The sequence below is a fragment of the Bemisia tabaci genome, chromosome 6 (assembly GCF_918797505.1).
Source record: "Bemisia tabaci chromosome 6, PGI_BMITA_v3".
Lineage (NCBI taxonomy): Eukaryota > Metazoa > Arthropoda > Insecta > Hemiptera > Aleyrodidae > Bemisia > Bemisia tabaci.
In genome coordinates, this window is record NC_092798.1 from 31,034,211 (window position 1) to 31,046,480 (window position 12,270).

At 38.4% G+C, this 12,270-nt stretch overlaps 1 long non-coding RNA gene across 1 annotated transcript; it reads right to left on the reverse strand.

The window, feature by feature from the left end:
• Window positions 1-234: 234 nt before the first annotated feature.
• On the reverse strand, window positions 235-10,574 carry LOC140224828 (uncharacterized). Its single transcript, XR_011900049.1, has 3 exons — window positions 10,275-10,574; window positions 6,173-6,483; window positions 235-1,241 (listed from the first exon to the last, which is right to left on the reverse strand). It is a non-coding gene; the product is annotated as an uncharacterized lncRNA (long non-coding RNA).
• Window positions 10,575-12,270: the final 1,696 nt, after the last annotated feature.

A 12,270-nucleotide genomic window follows, 5' to 3' on the forward strand; every position in this document is an offset into this window, starting at 1 on the left:
TCAAGCCAACCGGCGAAAGTAACAGAAAGTATACTCACAACGTTAGAAATAATTATCAATGATATTGATAAATCGATAAATAATTTTGTGATACAAATCCACTATCCTCACCTCTCAATATTGTCGGCCTGATTGGTCCCACCTTTTTTACCCCCCCCCCCCTCCCACTGTTCCCACAGCCTATAAGCGCCGGTCGCGACAGCATAGCGCACACCCTGATAATAGGGGATTGCTGATTGAAAAGATCGCCGTTTAAAAATCCCTCAAAATTTGCATTAATAGGCCTCTAAAGAACATGTTTCAACAAAATTATTCAATAAAAATTGTTTCGCCTTCCTCCAAACAATACTTGAAAGCGAAATATTTGGTACAAACTAACTTTATTCACGCGTGTCGAAAGCGGAGGAAGACATCGCACTCTTTGAGATTGTAAATTATGCTTGTTGCCATAGCGGTCAGTCTCTGTTTCAGTATTATTGTTTCAAGATGACGAATGTCGTTGTTAACCGTGTGGTTTCTCCTCATCTTGTTGAGTTGAAAACAAATGATTAAAACCATTGTACGTAAGAAAGTTTTACAGGATTGTTCGTTTGTTTTGGTTTAGATTTATAATATAATAATAATTTATTGATTCTTTTGAGTTGGAACAAAAGATTACAAAGTCAAAAAAAAAAAATTTCTCTAAGTCTCTTCCGAGTCATCAAAGAAATCTCTTCTCCGTAGTTGTTTGCCTTTCCTGAAAAGTGAGACTTCAAGACTTGTTTCTTTTTAGAAACTGAGCGCTCACAAAGAATAAGAAAACATGTTTGAAACATACATCTCAACACTAGAAAAAAGTACAAAGCTTCTAAAACTTAGGTGTATCATTTTAAGGGCCAAAAAAATTAAAGAGGAGGGTGAAAAACCTGTTACATTCCTACACACATTCCTACAGTCCCACACACTTCCTTTTGAACTTGCCCGGACGTAATAACAGTAGTTAATTTTATTGGAATCTGTTGCAAGAAAACTCGCTCATCATGAGAGGGAACTCCACATTCAGCTGTTGTTACCTACTTGATGTTGTCATGGAATGAAGTGCAAGTCTTAATACTCCATAAAAAGGTCTGCTGAGACAGGATTCGTAGAAGTACTTCTGAAACTGTGGTTGACGCTTCCTTAGTTCCTGTAGTTTTCAATAAACAAACATGCGAGATTGTCCAGCTTCATCTGTAATGCTATGATCTCATCCATTTTAAAAACTGCACAAAGGATATTAGAACGAGTTAGCAAAAATATATATTATGCACTATTATTGACACCATATTAAGAGCATGCAAGTTAAAATGAATCCCATTCAGAGACATTTTTTTAGAGAAGAATTAATTGCCTATCAAGTCTATCCATCTGGTAAATTTTCAAAGTAGTTACGTAAGACGTGCAACAAGTAAAATATAAAAAAAAAAAAATTTCAAACCTAAGAATCTCATGTTGAGACATCGATCATCCTGGCTTGAAAAGCCAAAAATTAAGTTTTTTCATGTAAGATTCGAGTGTATATTCAGGTGCATCGTCTCAAGTGCACGTACATAGGCTGTCCCAAAACAACTGGCACTAAGGCTGTCATTCGGGAACTACAATAGATATCGACATGCGATTTGTGGGAAGTGATAGCTCATACTCTTAACTCTTAAACGAGCCTAAGTTGAGCTAGTTTGGTTAAAAACTCAACGAGTTACATCAATTTTCCCGAGACGTGTAAGAAATACCCCTACGGATTTTTCGGTAATTTTTCATTCCGTTAACTTTGCCTCCGCAAGCTTTGCAAGTGGTTCAGACGTTATGAATCAAGTTTCCACTTGTCTGGATGCAAGTTTGAACTTTCCAGCAAGTGTTTCCATCACAGCCGAGAAGTTTTTTTCTGTTTGCAAAGTCCATTTAGTGAAATTGTCCGGCCTGATAACGCGTTTTTTTGTGATTCGTCATGAGTTCACCCGCGCAGTTGAAGCAAGAGCAACGATACGCAATTCGATATTGCGTTCGTCGTGAATTATCTGCTTCTGAAACTGTGAATGAAATGACAGTGGCTTCAGAAGTGTTTCAGAAGCAGATAATTCACGACGAACGCAATATCGAATTGCGTATCGTTGCTCTTGCTTCAACTCCGCGGGTGAACTCATGACGAAACACAAAAAAACGCGTTATCAGGCCGGACAATTTCACTAAATGACTTTGCAAACAGAAAAAAACTTCTCGGCTGTGATGGAAACACTTGCTGACAAGTGCAAACTTGCATCCAGACAAGTGGAAACTTGATTCATAACGTCTGAACCACTTTCACAGCTTGCGGAGGCAAAGTTAACGGAATGAAAAATTACCGAAAAATTCCGTAGGGGTATTTCTTACACGTCTCGGGAAAATCGATGTAACTCGTTGAGTTTTTAACCAAATTAGCTCAACTTAGGCTCGTTTAAGAGCTAAGAGTATGAGCTATCACCTCCCTCAAACCGCATGTCGATATCTATTGTAGTTCCCGAATGACAGCCTTAGTGCCAGTTGTTTTGGGACAGCCTATGTACATGTTTGCTATACAGTTAAAATTACTTCATAAAATTGAACTGCGTTAAAAGCATATTTATAAACTATACTTTTCCTAAAAATCTGATCAAAGGAATAGAAGCCACAAAACTCTCTGTCTCTCTCTCAAAAAAAAAAAAAACAAAAAAAAAAACTATACTTTCTTTTTTTAACAACCCAAAGTTCGTTGGATTTGAACCATCAAGGCGCTGTAAAAGTCGGTTTTGTTTAACCCACCCCTGGATCAAACAGGTCCAAATATTCAATTCTAGTGCTACCATTATAGTGTTTAAGTTCAGGTATTTAGAAACATGAAATATGCGTTGGTGGGTAGATGTTCGATTTGAGATTAAACAATTTATACAGAAATATATTCTCAAATACTCTAAAGCTAAGAACTTTGGGCGTAAGGTAAAGCTCGTGCTTTTGTCAATTCAGCTCTGCTGATCTGTAACAATGATTGACTTTACTGCGCAATTGTTGTGAAGTTTTAATTTTTCGCAACCCCTCAGAGTCTTCAGAGCAACTGAGGTCCAAGGTCACCAAGTAACTCTCCACCATTGGCGGATACAGCAAATCGGCAACATTGTCTTTTCTCCATTTAAACCTATGGTTATGTATCGATTCTTGGAGGGCCAGGTGCTCCGATAGGAATCGATTATTTAGCATAGGTTTAAATGGAGGAAGTCCAGCATTTTTGCATCTATGAAGTTAAGTAAACAAGAGGAAATTTTACGGATTTTGATATGTCATAACAAAAAAAAAATCTATTTTTCCCGATGTTTGAAAAGTGATTTCTCCTGAAAAGTGTCAAGTATGTATTTGAGGGACTCGGAGGACAAGGCGCATAAGTGCAGTTTTTGAAAAAAATTGAGATATTGATGATTTCAAGTAAAACTAGTTTTAATGCATGTTTTGTGAACAATTCGCTCCCAAATTCCAATTTTTAAGTATCAAAATTCCAGTTTGAACCTTTTTTCCACCATTAGAATCCAAGTTATTTCGAAACTTCAAACATGGATTTCTTTAAATAGCAAAAATCGCACTTATATACCCCTTGTCTTCCAAGCCGATCATTTGAAGGAAGTAGAAAAATAGATCTGTTCAATTTCCCCCCCCCCCTTTTCTTTTTTGTTTTTCCTTTTGTATAAGCACCTTCGTGCGTTTACAATTGTACTTCTTGAGATAGCCCTCCCTAATACATTTGATGCTGACAACGGCGCCGATTCGTTTCAGCCCTATTCCACACATGTAATACGTAATTATTTCAAATATTTCTTTGAGATTTTCTACTGATATTTTGTGTGGTCGGGAAAAATCCCAAGAACTATTCAAGGAAAACTGGTGGTTAACTCGTATAAAAAAAAATAAAACAGAGCGGAGACTTGCAACGTCACAATCGGAGTAACACAATTTCCAATTTCAGTCAACGTATGGTATACTGCAATTTCAAGTATATCTGTATACTGTAAGTATACTCAAGTATAGTATACTGCAATTTCAATTCAAGTATACTGCAATTTCAAATAGGTACAATGCACAACGGACACGGACGTTTTCGCACGAGGCCGATCCAATTTATGTCCTGCCTCAATGTGCACTACATAGGAACCATCCATGAATCACGTAAGGCATTTTCCCCCATTTTCAGACCCCCCTCCCCTTACGCAAGGCAACTTAAGGCATCCCTCCCCCCTCTAAACATTACGTAAGGCTCGACTGAATCTCCCCCCCCCCTTTTTTTTTAATTATCGCAGATCTAAGCATTACGTTTTCTTTTAGAAAAACAATGCAATTTTTAGGCCAAAAGTTACAATTAGTTGAATAAACGAAAATACGTGGAGAAAAATAGAAGATTTTTTTTTGTCTTTGGAATAGTTAAACTACGACGTTGACATAAGGTCGATGTCACTAATTATCATCCCACAAAGTAGAGAAGTGGGAAAAAAGAGAAATGATAGGAGCATGGTCGGATCTGTCAGCAATCGGTGATGTGCTGATTTCCGCTATATCATCCTGAATTTTACTATCAACCTGACGAGAAACGGATTTTTGCACTTTAAATAAATGCAGGCTGGAAAGCTTACGTAGGGCTCAGCACTAACTCCCCCCTCCTCTTCTTGTAAGGTACCGTAAGGCTGTTACCATACGTAATTCGTGGATGGCCACATACCCCGGAAATATTATAACGCATAACAGGCAATATCTGAGCTCAGATTCGGATTCCTCGTTGAAAATCAGTCGGAAACCATGTATCATAAGTCAGAATCGCACGAGGGGGAGGGTACGCACTGGTTCCTTTACAACGACGTGGGTGGTCACTGGGTCAGGAGTGGAGGAAACAGATATGAGACGCCAGTTCTCGGAAACGAAACCGAATTCTCTCGGCCGTGGCGCTTCCGCAAATTCCTCAACGATTGCGGCGCGGCACAAAGGAGCCGAGGTATCGCCAGACAGAGTGGCGACAGCTGACGCGCGGTGGGCATGCGATGAATGGTGCGGGAGGGGAGGGAAGCTCGGCGCGACTTGTGGTTCACTGTTGCGCCACTAGATAGCGTTGATCGTCAGATATTCAACGCGATGGCTTAATTCCATCTTCTCTGTTCGATTATAATTGAGGTTTAGCTTACAGTTGATTATATATAACTTCTGAAATGTTTTTATGACTCACGCATTATTGACTTTTATTTGTCGGCGGGTGAGAAGACGTCGCCAAAAGCTGAGCTTCGTCTCAAATCAACAGCGCTGGTAAATTAAAGGGCGGAGTGAGCAACAAATCGACGGTGTAAATCGGCAATCGCATATCTCGGTTCAGGGCGTCGCAGACTTCCTGTCATACTTAATTTTTTAAATGGAGAACTACTCAACGACAATTCTCTAAAATTGCCTTGTTTTTTCTTCTCCGTGCGAGGAAAATTCCGCATAAACTTCAAAGAATGATGCTAATTTTTAAAAAATTGAATTTTTTTTTTTTAAATCGTCGCATTAAAATTGATCTATGAAGTAGCGGTTTACACAAAATTTTAGACTAAAAAATGCGCAATGTAAAGAAATATCCACATTTTTAATGTGTTTAATTTTCACATGCATTGTTGCCAATTCGCCCATTTTTAAATTCATCAATATTTACAATTTCGCAAATATCTGAAAAAAGCTCTATTTTGATTTAAATAAAAAGTTATCTAATAGATAGTTCGTTTGACTCTGCATCCATCGATATATTGTTCCTTGCATGGAAATTTTTTGTTCGCGAAATATGGTCATTTTTGTAACGGCTTCTTGGAGCGACGACGCTCATTGACTCCAGACACGTAAGAATTTTAGCCTTCAAAAACACCGGGTGGCATTATTTAATCCTGAAATTTCCTGTGTAATTTCTGTTGCTGAATCCGAATTTCAACTATTTTTCACAAAATGTTTGCCCTAAAGTTGCCTGATTTGACAAAAATTGCTTAAAATCGACCTTTTTTGCGGATTGTGGTTTGTGACATGCCAATGGTTGATTTCAATTTCAGTGCTTTTGGAGAACTTGTACTCGTACTTTGATAAAATGAAAAAATTCAACCCCTCGTTGAAACACGTTAAGATCGGATGAGTAAGGAAGAAATTTCTTTACCTGCACGGAGAGGATGTCCTCGATGTGTGTTCTGCTATCCGCACTGATTTTCATTTCCGAGCCTGATAACCTTTCTGTGTCTTGATACATACGTGTAGACTTCTTTTCCATGGCTTTTGATCGTAACTTGATTCTGAGGCATCAGCAAAAAGAGGACAGTGCGTAGTAACCATTCCTACGTGGGAGAAGACCCTTGCGCCTTTGAAGTGCGAAGGGCTAGGGTGTGAATGTCTGCATCAAGACACTAGTCATCCCTCCCAATACATGAGCGTATCCTCTTAACTTCACCTCTTTCATCAATCATCACAAACCTGAAATGAGGGTTAAAGAACTTTCAATTATTAAAATCCGTCTGCCCTACACTGGAAAAAAAACACATTGGATCTGGAGTCCAGACTCATGAAAACATAGACAAGAAAAAGGACTCTTGATTCAATCAGATTTAAGCTTTAATCAAAGGAAATCCGCTCAAATTAAGAGGCTTGGTTCTTGATTTAAGCTTAAATCTGATTGAATCAAGAGTATTTTTTCTTGTCTATGTTTTTAAGAGTCTGGACTCTAGATCCAATGTGTTTTTTTTCCAGTGTAATGCTTTCGCGCCTCCTTTGTTTTGCTCTGTTTCCATGTTGTGTTGCTTCCGTTTGTCTCATTTATAGTGGTGCTACAAAGGGTACTTGAGCAACACAGTCGAAGATAGGGAAGATGACATCCGGCCTCGTATTTAACTTTTGTCGCGGATCTGAAATTCTGAACGACACTTCACTAGCTGCCTAGAATAGAGCGTTACGAGGTCACGCCTCTCGCCATCGCGCCTTCAATTTTGCAGATGCAACATGGACATCCGTAAAGCACGAACAGTTATATCTCTGCGCCGTCATCAACGCGCATTCACATGTCTCATTGTTTTTAAAGAGAAGAGTTTAGGTTGAAGTTTCTCAAACTATATAATGATGTGTTCAAATCAATGATCACTTGAAAAGAGGAGAGAAAAAAACATGATTGCAGGTCTCTCAAGCGCCTTAAAGTGCGCACGTCTAAAAATTGGACTGCATTTTGCAATTAGGAACTATAAATTCTGGCTCTTCTGGAAAAACGCTTATGTGCATAGGGAAACTAATGGCACATACGTTGTTTTTAAACCGGGCTAGAATTTATAGTTCCAAATTGCAAAATGTAGTCCGATTGTTGTTTTGGCGAGACCTTTGTCATGTCAGGGAATTTTTTTTTTTTTTTTTTGGGGGGGGGGGCAACCACCCCTGGAAATCCCATATTGGGACAAATTTATCCGGCTATCTCTGCTGACAGAGTTATATGCATTTCGATGGTGAAACTGCAGAAATACGTATCTCGATTTGCGGTGTTGCAGACTTCCTGCTATAATTTATTTTCTATTGGGAAAACTACTGAACGTCATTTTTTCAAAATTTCAGTGCTCTTTCTTCCCTTTACAAAGAATATTCTGCAAAAACTTCAAGCCATAATGTTGGTTCGGTCTACTTCTAAAAAATTAAATTTGAGCGGAGATTTTGAAACACCGTAACTGCTATGCGCATTTTTACAGTCTCACCGTCAAAATGGCTGATGAGGCGGAGGGACGAGAAAGCGCTAATTTGTCACCAAAAAGGTAAAAATTTCAAAAAATAAAATAAAAAATAAAACATTTCGTGCCTCAGAAATATAGAATTGACATAGATAATACTTCAAAAACTATCGAATTCAATGTACATAAATACGAGTTAAATTTTGGACTTCGTGTGTAAAAAAATTCTTGGGCATCTAAGTCAAAGAGAAAATCAGAGTCCGCATTGAATAGGGAAAGTCTGTGACCATCACTGCCGTGCGAAGTAAAAACGCCATATAGGCATTTGAATGTTGCCAAATTGCCTATCAGAAAATGTTTATTTTTGAAGAAAGTTATGCATATTTTCCCCTACAATTATCACTCTTCAGATCAAATTACGAAGGAAATCCTCTGAAAAATCGGAAGAGAAATATTCACAAATTTTCCTGAAGATTCTTGATTTGTCGCGGGAACTTGGGCAACGTCTAAAGGCTCATACGGCGTTTTTCTTTAGCACGGCAGACCAAATCTTCCCTCGTTTCTCTATCAGCCAATCAGTCACCTGACGACCACTTTTTCATTTCTCATGGAATTCCAGGGGGTTATACAGCCCCATGGTCGCTACGCAGCCCAACCCCCCAGGGGCGCTGTGCACTCTCTTCGACAAGAGAATGACCCAAAAAAAGGAATAAAATCTCCCTCTGTCCGGGAGCAATTTGACCAATAAGAATCGTATGAAATAATTGTCATTTATTTCAAATTTCATGGCAAGACTGAAATGAAATGGAACGAACAGAACGGAGCGTTTTGTCGCTTTTGAATAGTCTGTAGCAAAGGAGTCTAGGAGCCGTCCACAAATTACGTAAGGCACTTGGGGGGGGGGGGGATGTCAAGCGCTGCCGTACGTAAGACAAACGCTTATTATTGAGAAGGAGGGGGGAAAACTTTTGACCAGTTGGCCTAGCCCCGCTTTAATATTTATTTGTCTTTTATTTTTTTACATTTATTTCGTTCAAATTTCGTTAATTTAAAGACTAACTAGTCCAAATTTCGTTTTCTTTAGACGTTCAATTTTTTTTTTTTTTTTTTTTTGGTTAAAATATAATTTTTTCTGAACTTTTTGGATTTAAAAACTGGTTACTTTTTCAATACAACTGTTATTTTTTAGGATCTCCTATCAGCGATTAGTACTGTTTAAAACAATACCAATTTGTTTCAACACCATTTTTTCATTAAAATATGTATTTAAAAGATAGAAGGGGTGGTCTGGCCAGCCTTAGGTAATTATTTAGGTGGGGTCCAGACTAGCCTTACGAGTGCCTTACGGAGGAGGGAGGAGGTCCTAAAAATCGGAAAAAGTGCCTTACGTAATTTGTGGACGACCTCATCCATACCTTCGATTCACTTAACTAACCTTACTGACAGACCAAAATTCAACATTTCCCGCTAGATTGTCGATTCCCGCCATTTTTCATTAGCGGAAATTTAAAATTTTGCCCCCTTTCTAAACCCCTGGTCAACTCCTACATAAAAAAATCTGCGTAATATTTTCAAAATCTGATTACAGCAAATTTACATTGTTCAAGTGGGAGGATTCGCAATTTGACCACGTAATATAAACAATCTGTATCATGTTTTCAAAATCTGAATATAGCGGGTTCATTTAGAGACAATTGCCTGTCGATAGTGGCAAAAATCATGAAAATCGGCCCGGTAGAACGCTGAAACTAAGCGTTACCAAATATGCAAATTTAAGAGGTCTCGGAGCTTTTAGTATAGAATATGACATGGGAAATCGAAACCAAATATTTTTTTTCGAATTCATTAAATTTTTCGGCAAAAGTGTCTTCACGAACGACTTCTCGAGGGTTTGGCATTTTTATAGATGTATGGTCCGTTCCACTTTCTCCAAAGAACACCGAGGATCTTGATATTTGACACTTTAATTTTCTTCGACTCGAGTCGACCGTCCCGTCAGGTCAGAGTCAAAAACATCAACCCGAGTGGAAGGAAATTGGAAAATCAAAAATTGAGATATTCGGTGTTTTATGGAGAAAAAGGAACTTACTATACATTAATAGAAATGCCGAATCCTCGAAAAGTCGTTCGTGAACACACTTCAGCCGAAAAATTGACTAAATTCGAAAAATGTATTTATGATTTCGATTTCACATGTCATTTTTCATGAGAGATACACACGTGGTCGTCAGGTGTCTGATTGGCTGGAAAAAAGTGCGGGAAGGTCCAGTGGTCACGCACTTTCCCTATAGGTACGGACTCTTGGTTTCTCTTTGATTTGAATGTTAAAGATGTGGGGAACACAGCAACCTTTCAGATTGTTAGGGGGAAAAAACAGTTGGTAGAAAATCAAAATTTGATTACATTTTAAAGGTACCCATTTCACATGAAAATATCTTTCCAAATGCTGATTGAAGCTTTTCATTTGCCCTCCGTGAGATCAAAAATATTTGACACATATCAAAAGCAGAAAAATATGAATCATCCCTAATGAGAAAAAAAATCAATTGAAATTGCACATACCTTTGCACCATGAATGCCGACACGGAATGAAAAAAACAACACGTATAAAAATTTAGGATGCTGGAGAGAGGCACTTTGACAGAGAGGACGACTTGGTCCTAGGCTGGTTCCGGATGTTCTGAGCGCGATCATGGTGAATCTGCGACTCTGCTACCCTTGGTCTTTTGTTCCTTGTTCACCCTCTTCGGTTATTGGCACCTGGCTAGCAGCTGGAATTCCTTCATGCCGAACCGCGCATTGTGATTGATTAATCGATATTGGCAATGCAAGGGGTAGAGGCACAATGGGGCCTCATCCCGAAAAAACGGACCGAGTGCCAAAAATATTTTTGGTATATCATGTTAAATCCTGGAAAGTTATTGAATTGAAGACCCTTATAAAGGAACTAGAATTGTTTTAAGAAATTGGATACCATTAAATGCCTACAATATAACGAGAACAACACAGTACGAGAATGTGCTCTAATTGAGGGTCTTGGATGACCAGGTGCATACATTCAGTTTTTGAAAAAATCGAGATACTGATGATTTCAAGTAAAACTAGTATTTATGCATTGCATAATCCGTGAGAAATTCACTCTCAAATTCTTTTTTCATTTTTCTTTTTTCATTCAATTCTTTTTTTTTTTTCAAATTAAGCATCAAAAAGTCAGTTTAAACATTCTTTTCGCCTTTTCGTTATGTAATTTCGAAACTTCGAACACGCATTTCTCGAAATAGCAAAAAGAGCATTTATGCGCTTTGTTTCCAAGACCTTCATTCACGAGGCGTTCTACTTTGTAAATATGTACATTTTTTGGTCATAATTTATACGTATCATAACTTTGAAAATAAGACGGAAAAAAAACGTTGAAAAACAAAATTGTATAAAACTTTGAATAACTTGGAGGAACGACTGCCGAGAACGCGTTCAATATATCTTTAAGAGTACGAAATCACCTCAAAAGTTTACAGATTCCTGTCGATTTTTTTTTTTGGGGGGGGGGGGGACAGACTAACGGTGGCGAATTTATAACTGTTTCTCGTGTAATTTTTTACGCTGAATCCAAAATGACTTGATACATTTTCTGAACCCACTAAATTTCCGAAAAATAGAAATTTTACTCAAAAGTGGGCTTTTCGGGAACCATTTAAGTTTCTGGGGAATCGGTGCATGACAAAGACAAAACCAGAGTCATTCCCGGCTTGAACAGATCAAATTAGGTTTGCACTGTACGTCTGAAAAATTCTCTTTGCAGAATCCGATAACGAGGTTTTTCCTGTCAGATGATGGCATATTTCGCCCTTATATAACCCCATGTAAAATTGATCTGTTTGTTTTGCATCTGAAAGGGCGGGAAAGTGTTTCCTTCACATACCGTATGGAGCTACTAGCAATTATTTTTTGCTGCTCCAGCCGAAAATTGCCCTGGTTTCTTTTCATCCTACACCGAGGCCCGTTAATCGTACACCGGAAAATCGCGATTCCCAAAGGCACACATTCTATTGCAGCTTCCTTAGGCCCTGTCCACACGAGCGGGGCTCGAGGAACTTATTCGACAAACTGCTCAGTTCCCGGAACTTGTTCCTTAAAACGAGGCATGCTGTCCACACGAGTTCGCCCGAACTGGAACCGGAACTTCAATAAAACTATACAATTATTGCAAAATAATAGATACAAAAATAAATGTCAAGACATGTAAAGGACGTAAAAAACAAAACAAACAAATTCACATCAAAAGAAACATATGTAGAAGCTCGGAGTACGGGGGAAGTTCCGGGTTTTGGAGGAATAAGTTTTTAGCTCAGCTAAAACTTGTTCCGGGAACAAGTTCCTCGAACTAAGTTCCGCAAATCGCGCTCGTGTGGACAATGCCTTTGACATTGCTTGGAAAAATCGTTTTTAGGGTGATTTCACGATAACAGGAATAGTTAAAATGTGAAATACCTTAGAAATAAAAGTGCACCAAGTTTAACAGGATTTCATTACCTCATTTTAAAGGTATTAAACTTCCTTT